At 39.0% G+C, this 17,861-nt stretch overlaps 1 long non-coding RNA gene across 2 annotated transcripts; it reads left to right on the top strand.

Moving 5' to 3' along the window:
* Positions 1-502: 502 nt before the first annotated feature.
* LOC135327592 (uncharacterized) lies at positions 503-16,674 on the top strand. Of its 2 annotated transcripts, none has more exons than XR_010387923.1 (4): positions 503-947; positions 3,221-7,163; positions 9,059-9,273; positions 16,550-16,674. It is a non-coding gene; the product is annotated as an uncharacterized LOC135327592 (long non-coding RNA). The 2 variants fall into 2 exon arrangements; XR_010387922.1 differs by having other exon boundaries at positions 8,961-9,273.
* Positions 16,675-17,861: the final 1,187 nt, after the last annotated feature.

Below are 17,861 nucleotides of genomic sequence, written 5' to 3'. Positions count from 1 at the left end.
AGTACATTTCAAAAACAGAAGGCAACCTTTGCTGGGAAGATACCAGGCGAATTATAAATTACTCACAACACAAGGAATCATTAAAATAGTAACTTGTCATTGCTTTGAATTCAATTATCAGTTTTCTCCTTACACCGAGTACCTTAGCGAATACTACTGTAAAGAATATGGGCTTTAAGAAATTATTAGTTTGAATGAAAATGTATGTCCATTTGTTTACTTTCAGTCAGGTCTCTGTATACTGTTCACAGAAGTATTGTACTCAGAGCAGATCATTGAAAAGGTAACATATTAACTTGGGAGAAAATGAATATTTTATCCATTAGGCCACAAGAATATCAGAAGCAGAGGGAGGCGACGTTTTGCTTTCATCAAATGCGAAGCCTGCTAGTACCTTCTCCTTCCTGTCTGCTGTGCTCTCTCTGACCCGGTGCAGAGGGAGCTGTGTGCAGCATACCCTGTGCCATAGGAACCCTGCTGAGCTGCTCAAAACTACAGCTAGCGGCGTGAAGGGATGAAGTGCCGCACGGCTCACTTCTGGCCTAATTTTGGATGGCATAAGCACAAACACAGGAGGGACGGAGGAGTCAAAGTGCACCTGCCGCCGTGCTCAGCAGTGGGCGCCTTGGTCCTGCAGCAAAGGCATTGCACCCTCCCTGCGTCCTGGGGACGCATGAGCTGCCCCCGCAAGGGGCAAGATGGAGAGAGCATCTGCTGCACCGCTGAGCTCGGGAGGAGAGCGTGCTTTCCACCCTCCGAAAGTGCCACCCAGCTGCTGCGCTCTCGCAGGGCACCCACAGCACCTGCGAGCGCTGCCCTGCAGGCGCCTGAGCCCACCATGACGCTGGGCATCTCCCAAGGCTGGCCGCAAACGCAGGAAAAAAGAGTGCTCAGCACCGCCGGGATTACTCAGCACCTCGCAGGACGGGGCCCCGCGCTCCTGCTGGGTAAGCAGCTTCGCAGCGCGCCTCCCCACCGCGCCACTGCTTTGCATCGGCACTTCGCTGCCTTGCAGCAGGCTGGGGCAGCTGCAGGCAGTCGTGCTCCTCCCAGCCGTCGCCCGGCTGCTGCGGCCGAGCACAGCATGCCCGGCGGGGAGCCAGCGAGGGAGGCTGTGACAGGCGCTGCTAAATGCATCGCATCTGGATTTTCCCTCCTCCAGGAAACTCTGGACAATGTGAAATTTGCTTTTTGGGCTAGGTCAAAATAAAGATAGGTATTTTCAGACTTGTCACTGAAGCAAATGTTCCAAAAGATCCTGGTTTAAAACATTTTTCAGCTGTTCGGTGTGGCGTTCTATTTCATTTTGTGGATTTTAAAACATTTTTTGTACTTTTTAAAATATTTCATACCATGTTGATATTATCATTCTTGCAGTAAAACATAAAATCATCCACACTGCTAATGCAATAGTCAGCGGTTGAAGTGGACCAATACATGGGCATTTCAGAGTTAGGTCTGTACTTTCTGTGCAGGGGAAATACATATAATGGCAAAAAAGACTTCAAAATCAAACTCTTTTCAACAGACCTCTGGAATGTCGGGTCAGTAGACAATTTCTGGAGTATCCTTGAAAGAAAATTGATAAAAACAATTTTATTTACATTATCCAGAAATCACTGTTTGTGAAAGCTATATATGTACGTATTCTTTCACAGACCAAAGTATTTCAGTTTTTTGTGTCAATTCTTTTTTATTACAGCAGAATAGAGATTAATTTGATATACAAAAGATGAAAAAAATGTTTCAAACAATAATAATAGTGGAAAGAAAAATGTAAACAAAAACCCCAGCTATTATACCATGTCTCTCTGTGACATATCACATTATGAAGAAGGATAAATCATTATCATTAAGGATAAACAAGAACGGTAGTTCAGCATGAAAACTTGGCACATACCATTTGAAATGGGCTTTCAAAACAAATTTTCAAACTTTGCAAAATATTATTTGCACATCAATATTTTAAAAAATATTTTAGTCTAAGCAAAAGTGACCAAAAAGATTGCAGTAGCTTGATCTAGTTTGAAGAAGAAATCTTAAACCACTGACCTTTGGGAACACTATGGTGAATTTGGCAGAATTAGTGGCATCTACTTAGCTGTTGTTTTGTGCTCTTGGAGTTTTTCATTTCTTCTTTCCATTTTACATGAAGGTTTTTATGTTTTTTATCTTAACCCTTTTAGCATCTTACAGGATGGCAGAGGAAAGGGCCTTGGATAATTGTGTAACCGGAGCTGTATCCTTGGAAGTATAATTGGCATATGACACAGTAAATTAAAAATTCACTTTTCTCTTCATGGAAAGATTTTGAAACCTATTTTGGCATCTAAAAATTCATTCAGTCACTTACTGATATTGCAAAGCCAGTTAAAAGTCCAATTCCTATTCATTTCGATTTGAGGGAGGTAACTAATCTGTCTGAGTGCTTTAGAAAATCCCCAACAAGGATCCTTTGGCCATTTTATTGGTCTCAGTACTTTTAAAAGACTGTTCCTGAGCCATTTTTGAAAATCATCCTTAAGCTCTTAAATCACCAAAATTGCATCATTAGCACCAAGCCTGCAACAGAATTCAAACCTGCTTCACCTATATTTGATGTGCATATGATTTGATGTGGCCTATTCTCATGTACATACTGTCTCCTGTCACGGGAAGAAGTTTGGTCCTGCACCCCCTCTTGACACAGTCCCCGTTATGGCTCAAGGCCGCCTGCCTCGGTTGCTTGCAAGGCCATACCGAGAGGGTGCCTGCCCCAGGCCAGCGGCGACTCAGAGTCTTCAGGTGATCAGCCGCTCTCCTTGCTTGTTTAGCACATCCCCAACGTCTTTCCAAATTTCCAACAACTTTCTTAATTTTTAGGTGGCTAAGTACAACTGTTTGTGTCTCATACGGATGGCAAAATGTGATGAAAATTTTCTGTTGATAAAAATTCTGGCAGTACTATGTGAAGATTAATTGCATCTCTAAACTAGCGCTCTTCATTGGACAAAACTGATCAAATAATAGCTGTCATTTGTAAAATGCAGGGAGATGGAATCAATATGATTTTAGGCTCCTCTTATGGTTATCCATAAGCCTATCCATAAGCCTATCTATAACACCTCCCTACAGATGGGTTAAAGAATCAATATTATTCTACAGCGTGATATGACTATAAAAGAAAAGGCTATATATATATTTTTATATATATATATGTTTTTGCTTGTTTCCATCACAGTATACAGATGAAGCAGGAAGTATTCACTGACGGTGAGGAGAACTGAATTGCACATGAGAAATTGCTGCTGGCACAACTCCAGTGCCAGCATTTACCCTGATTTGGAGGCTGGCGAGCACAGAGAAGCTTTGTTCACGGAGAGGTGATCACCAAGTGGTAATGGTCTCAGACAAATGGGGTTTCAGACTGAATATGGTAGCCTAGCTAGTGAATTTCCAATGTTTTGTTTTTGTAGAGCATTTAATTAATACAAAAATTTTCACAAAAATCACAAAATATTCATTTCTGTTTATCACCGGACACTTATGAGTCTCAATCAGATGCATGTGGTAGGTGTTTTCACACACAGCCAAAAGCTTACAGCCTTTTAGGCCAAAAGCTTACAACCTTAACTCAAGAGTTCTATTATAAGGGGAAAACATATAAAAGTAGAAAAACGCATCTTTAAAAGGAAGTATCGTAAAGTCCAGGATGACAAACCCTGAACTGGCTTGGTCATAAATTCATGATGATCATATTAGACTGTTACAGATCAGACTGATGTAGATGTCTTAACTGAATTTTTAATGTAAAAGTTTGGATTTCTTTAACTGTAATTGTCACCTTTAATTTATCCCATTTAATTCCTCAGTTTCATAATACTGATCACATCTTGTAAAGTCTTTCTTTTTTATCACTATTTTCCAATTTAACTCTTGGGGTTTTTGTTTCTTTCTTTTTTTTTTTTTTACTTTTTTATTTTGCTTCCCTTTCAGTCTGATTTCTTTTTTTGGTCTAGAAGTTTATATAGAAGTATAACTATTTATACAATTTTATATTATCCCATGACTGTATAAAGCATGTATATACTCACTTGCGCAAGAGGCTGCATATAGTTTTCAGATTTCCTAAATGGTAGGTACAGACCCTTTCAGCTGTAGCATGAACTTGGAACTGCATGAGATAACCATGAAAACACACCCTAATATTGCAGTTTGAAGCAGTTTCTCAGACTTAGCCTTGCATGAAAGTGTCCTGTGTGGGAAGTAAAAACACTTAAATAATCAAACTTTTTTGCTGTAGCCTTACCTTCTTGATTAAAGGAAGCATGTTTCTCCAGCAGTTCCCAGTCAATCTGTCTTTCCAAAATCAATACTTCCTGAAAGAGCAAGCCAGCCACAGACTTTCCTAAACTGTTTTCTGGGAGGCATCCAGGAACACAGATTTTAATTATTTTATCACTGCTATATGCAGACCTCAATGGAAAGTCAAAGAGTTTTCCTAGTAGCACATGTGTACCCAACTTGAGGCAAATGCCATTAGCTCTATCAAAGCAGTGTGCAAGGAAGTCAGACCATTATTCCTGTTTTAACATGAGGAACCTGAGGCACAGGAAGATGAAACAACTTGTCTGAAATAACTCAGCAAACCAGAGGCAGGACTTTCTCTCACCTGCTGCATTTTAAGGTATGTGACAAATGGCATATGCCAGGGTACTTGCCTCTGATATGCCTTATTTTACATTTTTGGAGCTGGAGCCCTTGGGAATTGCTTGCCAGGTAGGGCACACAGACATACTTTGCAATGCTTATGATATACAGGTCTGTGGTTTATTGCATATGTTTTATGTTTTGATGTTTTGGGAATCTCATTTGTATATCAGCAGGATCACTGTGGTTGCTGATAAATTTTTTCTAGAGTACAGATTTATCCTGTCAGGATTATTTCAGGCTGCTAAACATCCATTTCAATCCAAAAAAAGTTCTCCCTAACAAAAAAAATTGCTAGGATTAGGAACTCTGTTCATACCAGTCTAATTAATAATGCCATGCATTAAATTATCAACCCAACTGCTTGGATATGAAATTGGATGCTAAAATCTGAATTAGGCAGGATTGTGTCTGAGGCAATTTTTAAATTTCCTCAGAATAGAAGATGTTTGCAGCCTATTCATTTCTGCTTACTGTTATTCTTAATAACCTTTGATAATAATAATCATAATGTGATTGCTGAATTTCTGAAGATGTACTGAGAAAATCTAAGAAGATAATAAAAAAGACAGCCTTGCACCAAAAATAGAAAAAAATAAACATGACACAGGGAGTGGGAGATGAAGAAGAATAATGAAGTGTGCAGAAATGAGAATGGTTAAAGCAACACAGTCCCAGGATTACTCACTCTGGGATGATCCTTGCCTTCTCTGTCAAATCTTCGAAATGAGCAGCCACAGAGAAGTGTTCAGATTCATAGGTGTCCCGGCAAACAGTGACCTGCTACTTTTGCAACTGGTTAACATCTCCTGAGGGCCTTCTTATTTTCCCTATCTGGGGTACAATTTTCCCTTTATCTATAATATGCAACTACCAAATTTTATCTTTTGATGAAGCCAAATTCACTGACCTTAGGGTGTTCAGTGGGTCTGGACTTCGAGGCAAGTTATATAGCCAGCATGAGTTCCCCGCATGACTCCAGATGATGAGTCCCACTACTGAAGTTGGTGGTAATGCTCTTGCTGTCTGTCTACTGTAATGAACATAGGAGCACGTCTCAGCTCTTGGGCCCATCTGCACACCCTAGACACTCTGAGATCCATGTGCAAGCATGCCACTCTCTTCTGTTTTCTGTGTCAGGCAGTCTTTTCTCCAGGTTTGAAGCCACAGAGCATGTATTTCTGATAGAAAGATAGAAAATTCACTGGAAAATCGCCATGGTGGCAGCAGATGGGAAGTGATATCAGAAAGCATATCAGCTGCTGGCCAATATAGTTTTCCAGACTTATTCAAGTAACATGGTGGATGGACGAGAAAGTCTTAGAAGCAAATAGCCTCTATTCCCATTTCTCTCAAATATAGAAGTTATCTTCTATTATCTCCTGAGACAGAATTAATCCAGCCCTAAGAGCCCTGAGAGAAAATGTCTGGTCGATATGGGTATGCTTGGAAGACTTATGGAGAGCTTACATATACTGTCTGCAGATATGCATTTAAACTCACTACTGAACCATCACAAGCTTCCTCACTTTTTGCCACTGTACCTCTTGGAGGAGAAGAGGAGAAATGGACTATTTTCTCTCACTGAGTTTACTTAGAAGATCTTTGGTGTCTAAAAAGAAGGAACCAAAAATGGAGTAATAAATATCAAATAAGCTATAGAAAGCTAACAGAAGCAAGGCAGGAGCAGGAAAGATCAGAGAACTTTGCTAGGGTGGCAAAGTTAATACGCAATGGCCAGTCTCACAGGTCATCCCTTTAAACATGAGGGTGACAGCTACCCTCATTTCCTTTTTTGGGTTTTGCTGCCAATTGATGCTTTCCCTCACAGGTATTCAGAAAGCCCCCAGTGCAGCATCTCCCACTCCCTCCTGTAAGAACCAACAGTATTTAGCCTTAGCCTTACGGGAACCTCGGTCTCCATGGCAGCAGCTGCAGCTGCATAGAAAAAGTTTCTGGGATTGTGCATGCTAGATTTTGCTTTTGTTTCTGGTTCAAGAGTGTTTGTTTGTAGGGAATGGACTGTGTCTTACTACTTATCTTGCTTTCACCAGAGAGAGTGACTGAGAGGCCTGGTATCATACTTCTGAGCAGGGCTCAGGAGTGTTGGAACCGGTAATAGGACCAGTAATGGCCTCCCAGCATGGGGAATATTTCTAAATGCATCCATCCTGGACCAAAGCTTAGCCTAACTTTTACCTTAGAATTAAACAAAAGCAGGGAGATGCTCAGCAACTTCAACACAGTTTTTATTTAAGTATCCCAGAAAATAATCAGGTTAATGACTTATGTTTCAAATTAATGAAAGATGGATATCTTGTATTTCCAGAGAGAATCAGCAAAGTCCTATGAACCTTTACTGCCTTCACAGTGTGACACTGATTTTGGAGATGCTACTTAGGAGATGTTTAGGTATGAAAGCACGCTGCCTGGAAACAGGAGAACTGAGCACAGAAGACAGGCATTATCAATTGGTGAGTGGAGCAAGGAAGGGATCTTAGTAAGAGAAGGTTAGACTGGTCAGTGGGACGACCTGTGTGCTGTTTCACCACATATTGTTACTATTGAAGCTGCTGCATGGGAAGAACAAAGCTGCCGTTTCTGTTCTTTTTTTTTAATTTATTTTACTAAATAAATAAAACATACTGATAAAAAGTTCTGATAAAAAAGGAGATAGAAAACCTGTTCAATTCAGACAGTAGGCAAAAGTTACGTGAGTGAAAAATAAGTGGTTTATATTCTCGCATTTTAATTTTCACGATGGTTATAAACATTATGTGCAATGTATAATTAACTTCTGTCTTTTTATCTGAAGACTGGTCAATTTATAAATCTATCTCAGCTAATAATTTGTCTGACTCACTTTGGGCCTGAGCGAAGTTGATGTATTTTCCTGTGCCATGCCAACAGCTTGTCAGCAGTTCAAAGTTTATGTAGATAATCCAGCCCAAGTTTCTATCTTAATATAAAATTGGAAGCAAAAAAACAAGCTTACAATACAGATGAATGGATTCATTCCTGAGAAGTAAAGGAGACACTCGTGTTTGACTTCTGAAGCATTGGAGTACAATTAGTCTCCCACCTTAAAATATCCAAAAAAGTAAAAAGGAGATTATTTTTGAAATACATGAAGTAACATAGGAAAAACAGATGCTTCTGAAATTATCTTAGAAAACATTTCTTTATCAAAGGTTGTCAGGAAGTCTTTGAAGTACCTGTGGCATAAGTTTAGGCAGCTAGATACATAATTAAGTTTTTTCAGAATTGAAGGGACTGTAATGTTACTTGAAACATCCATAAAACGTTATGGAATGTGCCTTTTATTAAATTCCAATGCTACATCTGGTATTACACTGAGCATCAAAATCAAACTGAAGTCATATAGATCATGTGATTGAACCTGTACCTTACAATAGCACACAGAGACTACTGCACTCAGCGTCAAGGCCCTGTTGTGTTCACTGCTAAAAATCTCACGTTAACAAGATCTCCATTCTGAGGATCTTACAGTACATAAAATGAAATTATAGTTTTAGAAAGGAGTTTTCAATCTAAAGTCAATATTTTAAACCAATTGGAACTCCATAAGAGACCATCATTTCTAATCCCGCTTTCCTCTTTTTTCTCTGAATTGTGGATGCACTTAAAATTATTTCTATAGGTCAGTATAATACCATAGTTTCAGAATAAATTAATTACTCAGCTATATGGGTGCTGTAAACCATGTCTAATTATTCAAGCACTATTATGTCCCGTGGAGATAGCATGTACGTAACAAGTAAGTAAGAAGCAGTGTAGGGAAGAAATGGCATCTCAGAAATATCATCCCTTTGTTTCTTCCTCAGGCCTCAGAAGCTGTGTAATGTTTTCCAATAGTTTAAAAAGGCATTGGTCTTATCTCTAAAATGAAGTTTCTATACACATTTGGTGACAGACATCTTGCAGCCATTATAGCTCATTAGACCAAAAAAAAATCTACTATTTCTATTAAATTGAAAATGTTTTTACATTATTATTTCTCCAGTTATTTATTTCAGTCTCTTGAATCACCAGTGTTATGTGAAAGATAATTAGTGATAATTAGATCCACTGCTGGAATTTAAATAATGCCAAAGACTTATATTATATCCATAGAAGCCAAAAAAGGAGGGATATGTATGTGTGAGGGAAGTTAAAACTAGGTTTTGGGAATAGTAGGGCTGGTTAAGCCAGTATGGATAAACAAAATTCAGTCATAATTTTTGAAATATGTCCTTCATTTTACATTTTAGGTTAGGTCTTTCAGTGCCTAGGAGTGAAACATCAACACACATTTAGAAAATCTGTTCTTACTGTATGCTTTGATCAATGAGTCTCATGAGTTATCCAGCTTACAGATAAAGAAGAAAACCTCCATCCTGGGGCAAAGAACAACTATAATCCTACGCTTCAGAGAGAAAAAAAGCGAAAACTCTCTAGAAGCTCCAGCAGCAATATGGAGCTACCAGAGACTGATTCTGTGAGAGGTGAAGCCTCAACTTTGACCAATATTTCCAAGATCCTATGCCAAATTCTTGGCCTGTAAAGTCACATCCAAGCCTCTAGGTAAGTGGCATGACTTTCAAGCATGTCAAGCATCACCAGACCAGTGCTGTTACAAATCAGGCGTGCTAATTAGAAAACCTAGTTGGTTAAGAGCACCACTTCAAAAGATTAAGATAATGTTAAGAGGCTAACTTCAGCAACCACTAAAAAAAAAGAAAAACAAATCTTGGCCTGGCAATCTAAAGCATGAACCCCTATATTTACATGACTTACAGGAGATTCTGCTTTATATGCTACAAAGTTAAGCATCACTTTCAACAGGTTTGACTTTAGATAAACCAGTGTAAAGTTTATGTGAGAGCAGAAGCATGCCTTAGGAAAAAGAACAAAAGAACAAAGTTATATAGTAACTATTTCTGGAGCCCTTCTCCACTGTCTTTCAGTGTGCCTCCCTCAGTTTGCTAAGCTTTTGCACCTGGTAAGAACTTTTTCTAGGCTATAGGAATAAGATCACAGACTCTCTGGGTTCCAAAAATGTGGGGTATTCAGTTGAGACAATAAATTGCAAAATTTAACAAAAAAGAAAAACGCTTATATTTCACATCTCTATAATGTTGATGCTAGTAAGACTCCAAGGTATGTGCATTTGGCCTTCTGATATTGGTTGCAGCTAAAAATTCCTGTCTTACCTCAAACTAAGTTATTTTCTGGATGGCAATGGTACCTCACACACCTTGCTGAAGTTCTGCTTTCACAGGTGGAGAGCATGCAAGGACAATACCTTTTAAGAACTGGTGAAGTAAACAGCAAAGCTAAGGTCTGTGAATAAGCTTGGAAAGCTAAACAGTGTGAGGATAGTTTGGGTTTTATGCATATATACATATATATATTTATATATTCTCAAGCCCATGATCAGCCTCCAATGGGCCTGGAATGTATGTTTAAACTCACACAAGCAACATTACTATCTTAATCTAAGTACAGATATTGTACTAAAACATCCATACTCTCTTAACACTGAGCTATGTTATGTTGCTATCTGGTCTTACTGCTTTCAGTATCCAAAGGCAGATAAACTAGTGGAGCGTAGTGTTCCCATTCTAGTTTTACCCTTAACTTGCTTCTACTCTTGCCAGAGAGAATGTGATTGAAAGTCACATGTCCATCTTGGCTCAAGTAGAATTCCTTTTTTTTTTGATAACTATGCTATCTCACACGCTGTGTAGAACTTTTGCATTCGGATCCTTCCCCCAAAAAGCTGCTGCTGAGGATGGGCAGACAACAGGGTGCTGAAGGCAGGAACTGATGAAAACAATGAATCTGAGGAGAGCTCTGTGGTCGAGGTGGCACTAAAAGCCAGACACCCACAATGGCACTGTCATGCTTTGCCTCACAGGAGAGTTAATGCTGGATAACAGCTTGGAGGAGACATCTCAAGGTTTTCCACCTGTGGGTTTTAAAAAGCATGGCATTTTGACTAGCTTGTTCCCTTCTAATAGCCATTGCCTGGCATCAGACGTATCTTAGAACAGATTGCTTGTTAAACTTAGCACTTTGCGCATACATACTGACCTGTTTATGATTTTGGTTAGCAATGAAACTCCTGGTTAGGCTATCTGGAGCAATGATTCCCTTGTCTTGCCTCTATTTTTAGCATCATTTGAGAATACCTCCTCCTCCCAGCCTCTGGCCACTCTGGCCATCTATTTCCAGAGGCCAGCCAGATATGCATGGAGACAGAGACTCTGTCCTTCCAGCTCCCATCACAGTGGAGCTGGAGGAGAGAAAGCACGAAGTTTCATTAGGTGGAGGTTCCTCATAGTGCCTTCATACATGGTGAGAGGAGAGCTAATCCTCTGCCTGGGAAAGAGAAAGGAAGGATGGATGAGAGAAAGGAATCCAGTGCGTTTGCTCCTAGCCCTTAGAGCCTGTACTCTAATTAATGGAGTATAGTGTGCCACTGTTGGAGGCGATTACAGAAATCTCACTACAGGCTTTGGATAGCAATGACTAGATTTGTACACATTGCTGCAGGGAGTGGTCAGTGGTCTTCATCTATTATCTTTGCTGAGGTTCAGTAAACATTTACCCTTCCATACCACTAACAAACTAGGCTGTTACGATACTACTGGGAAGATGATCTCTTCTTTTGAACTGACTGTACAGAGGAGGTATGTGAGCAACAAGCAAAGCATGCAATTTCTTGTCTAATCTGACTGCTCAGCCAGTGATTGTTGTGCGAGTTGTATGAATAAAGTCACAGAGGCCTTCTAAATCTAGCCTTATTCAAGTATGAACTGGGTCCCTGAAGAAGTAGCTGTTTGCTTGGATTTTTTTGCTGTCTTAGTCATCATTCTAGTGAGAATGACTTGAGGGTCTGCCCTGCCCCTTCAAATTCTTTTGGCACAAAATTACTACACTCATTAATTTTTTTCTAAGTAGATCTTCATGGTTTAGTTTGCATCTAAATGTTGAAGCAGTGAGAAAGTGGAATTCATATCGTTCAGCAATCATCATTAAAATATCACCATTGGCAACAGTAACTAGTAAAGTCAAAAGCATCTGTCTAACACAATGCTTAATTTAAAATTAGTAATTAGATGTGGAAATGACTGAGCTAAAACTAAGTTTATTTCTTTTGCTTATGAAGAGGAATAACAGTGGTATTTCAGTAATCTGCGACCAATGACAAATACTGAATTTCTAGGTGGTGACCACTATTCTCTCCATTTCAACAACTAGCTTTTGTGAAATTATCATAAATTTCCATGTCCCCCACCAGAAATTATTTTAAGATATCAGCTATTTTTTACTTAATTTCTTGGGGAAAAACCCAAGGCCCAGGCTTGACCCTAATGTATATATTTTAGTGTTTTCTATAATGTAATATATTTTACATTTTATTTAAGTAATGTATTGCACATCATAATCTTAATGCAGTGTCATCATTATTTTCTGTTTTTATATGAGCATTAGTAATGTAGACATCTGAACTGTTCTTATGTCTCAGAGTAGGCCTATAAAGCATTTTATCTGGTCAAAGCTCTTTGCAAGTTCTATGCTTCTATACAGAACTTGTGGGAAGATGTCTTAATAAAAAAGTTAAGTGAAGATAATGACATAAGACTATATCACGTTACTTGCCACAGACATCAGACCAAAGTTTCCTCTAGTCTAACTAAGAGCCTGCCTTTGAGAGTGGCCAACAGCAGTTACTTAGTATAACAGTCAAGTCTAGAAAGGAACTCCCAAAAAAGGGTCATTGGTGGTTAGGAACTTCATGAGCTGGAAATTGCATACATATTGCTATGACTAATCATATTTGATCCATCTTTCTTCCATTATTTTTTTTAACACTTTTTTACCACGAAAACATCCTCTGGCAATGAGTTTGACAGATTTAGTTATGCACAATGTGAAAAGCTCTTCCTTCTGTTGTTTTAAACATGAAGAGTGGTTATTTCACTGGATGCACTGTGTTATGAGAAACAGCAGGTAATCGTTCATTAGTCATCTTCTCCAGGTCATTCACTGGCACCCTACTGAATGATAGGGACTTACACAACAAAATAAAGTGCATACCTTCTAAGAATGACTACTAAATAGCTCTTTTAATAAAGATTCAACCTTCTTGGCAAATGACAGTGTCATTATGTGTCATTAAGGATAAATATGGTGAGTTGCTGGGAAAAAGGACTGGCTGGTTTTATCTCCCTAGTCATTCTGGGTTCTGCCTTTCCTCTCTGAGAAGTGGCTGACCCAGAGCATACTGAATTCACAGGAAAGGATGTTTTTGAGTTAGCTGAACTTTGGAAAAGGTCTCATGACAGGAAATCTGCTACTGTAGGTGAAATGGGTTTCCCTAATATAGCTAATCAAGGAGAGCAAAAGGGGCCTCTATAGGAGCCTTGAATATAGATCCATGAAGACAGAGTGCCAAATTATGTGAATCATGTTTTTAATTTATTCTCCTGAATCGCCTCAGCTCCATTTGAATACTGTACCAGAAGACCGGAAATAGTCACACATGTTAGGCCTTGCGAACACTCTGTTGAAAAATAAATGATGGAGATTTCTCACAGCCCTAAATCCAAGAAATAAATCCCCACAGGGCCTGACCTGAATCACAGACCAAGTACCATTTAGTATGTTTGGTTTGTCTGCCTGCTTTTGATATGATGCAGTCTGTTTCCCGTAGTCTACCAGGCCTGCTCCGTGGATCAGCTTTTCTTTCCAATCCTCCAAAATCCAGATTTATTTCACTTGCCCAATTTAACCATCACAAATATATATATTTTACTCAGTAGAGTATCACCTGCTAAAGACAACTCAAAGATGAGCCTCCAGGCATGGCTCTTTCTGACTATTTAGAAAGTTGATGTGACTGTGATTGTAACTTTATGCTTCTTTCTTTGGTGCCTTCTTTGGGTGGGTGCTTAGTTAGGCAGGTACGGTTAATCTCAGCCTGAGTTCCAAACCGAGCATGAACTGAAAATGTGGCAGGCCCCTCTATTGGTCACTTAATCACAGCCAAGCTTACTGTGTGTTGCTCCATTGTTCCTGTGTCAGCTTCTGTTGCAATATGGCCCAGCGACACCTGAGACAAGTTGCTGAAGAACATCTAGACTGGGTTGGGCACCTATTACAAGTCTAATTAGAAGGAAGCAATTGCTGGGATTACGTGTGCAACTGTGATTCCATGCAAGCAAATAGCCACTCTGGCATTTATTGAAGCTTCCCTTTTTAAATACTTCTTAAACGCACATTTGTCTATTAATTTCCATTAACTGCATACACAATGCAGAGATTTAGGTTTGCCATAAATTTCTGTGTTATATCTGGGTATTTCTCACATTTCAAAATCATACTTTTTTATTTCTTCATACTTGAATTTCAAGTCTAATAATTTTCTAATTTTGGTCACCATAGTATGGAAGAAAGGCTTTGTCTCTCTGCAAAGTTTCTGTTCCTATTGCTCTACAGTTTAATTTATACATCTTTTACTATGCCTCTTAAAAACTCATAGGTCTTTGTTATCTATCATCGGTTTTCCCAGACACCGCCAGCCACAGCAGCCACATCTTCAAATGCTCTCAGTGATAGTAGGCTGCACACAAGATGGGATGTTTTTCTCTCCTCACATCCTTCGCTAACAAGCATCAGATGGGAACTGAAAGCACTCTTACCTCCTGGGCTCAGATTCTGAGTCATCAAAGTGATGGGGAATGCCGCTGCAGGTTTCTGTTGATTTGGAAGTCATCCTCAATCACCCTAGATCCACAAAGCTTTCTTCCCTCTTAGAGATTCACAGTAGGCAACAGCTGGAAGTGAGGGGAGAACTGTCCCCTTTCATAGCACCTTGGGGAATCCCTCCACTGTGCTCACCCAGCCTGAAGCCCCAGAGCTGTGCTCTGGTCCACAGGCACAGGCAAAGTCAGCAGAGCCTGCTGCAACAGATAACCTGGTGACCCTTTCCTTGAAAATGGGCAGCAGCTGCCCGTGGGTGCCCTTTGGGTCACCTAATGCTTTGAACTATGAATGGTAACTATTTTCCCACATGTTCTCCTGAAGTTTTGCAATTTCACGACTTTATTCATTCCAGTTGTCTAATAATTTGTTCATCAGATAAAATCTATCTGCTGTATTTTAACTTTATTTTCTAATATTTCATTTATTGCCTCTTCTGAGAACATTGCACTTTTGCACTTTTAAAAAGGTTTTTATTCACATAATAAAACCTGTGATTTTCCTTCAACATGAAAAAAAATTGCTTTTTCTCTCTTTTATTTTTTTCTCTTGGAAGATTTCAATGTATATAGCATTCCAGTGGAAAGATGTAGACACGAATTTGTAAATTACATTCTATTATGAGGAAAGAAACGCATCTTCTTATGTAATTCTGAACTACAAGCTCATAGAAGATAGAGATAGGAAAGAGCCATTCCTGTCAGCACAGAATTGCCTTTAATATTGTATGAAGAATTATAACATTAGAGCACTACGGCTCTAATGAAGGGTCTACAAAGATTTGCAGTCAGTGGAACTACAAAAATTGATGACCACTCATCCTGTGGATGTTATTTAAAAGACAAACTACATTTTTTAAGTCATGCTTACTTTAAACCACAACAATATTCATTATAGGTATCCCAGCAAATCTACAAGAATGTATTCTCCGTGTTTGCTTTTTTCTTTTTTTGTTATTTTCCCCTTTCTGGAGGTTTATATGGAAAAACTACCTCTAGAAAACCCTTTTAAACCAGCAGATATATATTATTCTAATTTCGTTTGCAGGAAATTTTGGTTAAAATGGTTCAGACTTGAGCCAGAAAAATCTAAAATTGACCTTCTTTTAATTAGTGCCTGCCCTGCCATGCACCTGCTGTGGCAGCATGTACTTGTAGACACCAGTGCTGAGCCCCGTAGTGCCTCAGGAGGCTCTCTCAGGAGGGAAGATCTTGTCGTTGTGGTTGGTCCTTCCCTAGTGCACGCAATGGGGGATCTTCACCCCTGAAACCTCCACAGCCCCAGGGAATGCTTCTAGGGTCCTCTCTGATGACAGCTCCCTCACAGCTATGGAAGACACACAAGTTATTTTGAGTTGCTAATCCCAATCATTTTGTATACCTAATACATGCATGCATTAAATTGTCTACAATTTGACTGAATTCACATGAGGTCATTTCCTCCCCACCCCCACGCATACGTCCCTCAGCTAGGGATGTACTGAACTCAGACCTTGAGAGAGAACTGCCTTTCTTAGGCAATTAAAAAAAGCATCACTGACCCACAGATTTCCATTGTTGTATACAAAGAAACCCAAATAATTTAAAAGCAATTTAGAAGTTCAAAGTCAAAAAAGAAGAAAGTGAAGCCAACAAGAAAAAAGACAGACATTAAAAGCAAAGATAATTTTTTCAAATATTGTGTTCCACATTAGCAATTTGTTCTGAAACATAAATCGTTATTGACAGTTCATGACTTTGTGACTATGGTGAATAAGGGATGTTGTCAGAAGAAGCAAAGATTAAAAATGCAAATGTCTTAGTCATTGTTATATGTAAAATTGATGCATCAAACAACAACAACAAAAAGTTGTCATGATATTAGTAAGTTATCCACTTGGTTTCTCAAGAGTATGACAATGCACATATAATTACATGGTGAATGAGAGTGGTGAGAATGGAGAGGTGTGGCTTTACAGCACACTGAGTATAGGCACACACCTAAGAAAACAACCAGTCACCCAAGAAACTGATAAACAGTTTCTGTACCTCACATCTGTGGTGATAAGCAGAACTCCAGGCTAAACAGAATGTTTCTTCCACTCTTTCAGCTACGCACCTGAGAAATGCACATCTGCCAAACCAGCTTTAGGAAGATATATGAACCATAAGCACACTTCAGTGAAGCACTGATTTCAGGTCAGAAGGAAGAGTGCCGCTCCAGGAAGGTATGCAAGGCACACCACATATCCCTTCTGCAAGACCATGCCCCTCTGTTAACAATACACCCATCTCCTTGCCCTCTCTCCTTTGGACTTTGGTCTGAGTTTAACTGTGCTTATATTTTTGTTAATTAATAGTAAGCCTCTTGGGAAAGAGAATGTGGTTTTAGTCATGTTTATAAAAATTTCAGTGCTAGTAATGGTATTAATAATAGTAATAACAACAGTGAAAACAAGCAAACTTTTGTGAGATGTGCCATGGAGACTTTATTAGAAAGAAAATCTTGCTTTTTTTTCCCCTCTTAGTGATTGGTCAGTCATTTCAAACTTGACAGGAACAACAAATAAAATGAGAAATCTAAAGAATATATAAGAAACAAAAAAAAAGAAATACTATTTTAAAATAAAGGGGGTTGAAGATTTTGGATAATGGGATTAGGTGTCTCAAATAAGCTTATAGGACAGCTTCAGATGTGATGAACTTTACAGGTTCTTTGCATGTAAAATACATGGGCCTTTTAAAATAACCTAATACCCTTTTTCTTAACAGTTGTCCAAAAAAAGCTAAAATAAGGGTAATAAATCAATCTTAGTCTACTGGTACAACTGGATTTAGGATAATGCTGAGAAAGACGTTGACACAGCCAGTGCTTTGGTAGAAAAACTGCTAAGAAAGCAAAAAGCAGGCAGCCAGTCTAGTCTCTCCACTGAACATAGTTCTTTCAGCTTATACCAGATTCACAGGTCAGGAGCTGAAATAGTTTCTCTATGAATATTTTTTCTAAGGAGCCTGTTAAAATTCATTCATGGTTTATCAAGTATAAAAATCCAATCCTTAAAAAAAAAAAAAATCCAGCTCCCATGATGGACAGTATTTCTGGTCTACTTTGTTGCTGATCACTAGAAATGGCTGAAAAACAATATGTGATGCATTTATACCTGTTGGCACAATCTTAGGATTTCTGATTTGCTGGAAAGGAACATAGACATTTTAAAACCTTAAAATTTTACCAGAAATTGGAAACAATTAGATGAAAGTTCATCAAAATCTTCCCATTCTTCTGATTGGTTTCAGATTTGATTATTTACCTCAGAAAGGTATGCATTGCAGGTTCAGCCAGTTTTTGTAAAGTGGAGGCCATTCAGAAAAGATTGAGGAATCTACAAATAAATAATTTGTGGTGGCTGTAGTGAGCTGAGG

This window comes from Dromaius novaehollandiae, chromosome 2 (assembly GCF_036370855.1).
Source record: "Dromaius novaehollandiae isolate bDroNov1 chromosome 2, bDroNov1.hap1, whole genome shotgun sequence".
Classification (NCBI taxonomy): Eukaryota; Metazoa; Chordata; class Aves; order Casuariiformes; family Dromaiidae; genus Dromaius; species Dromaius novaehollandiae.
The sequence above is the reverse complement of the archived record's forward strand: the minus strand, read 5'-3'. Positions and strand labels throughout refer to the sequence as shown.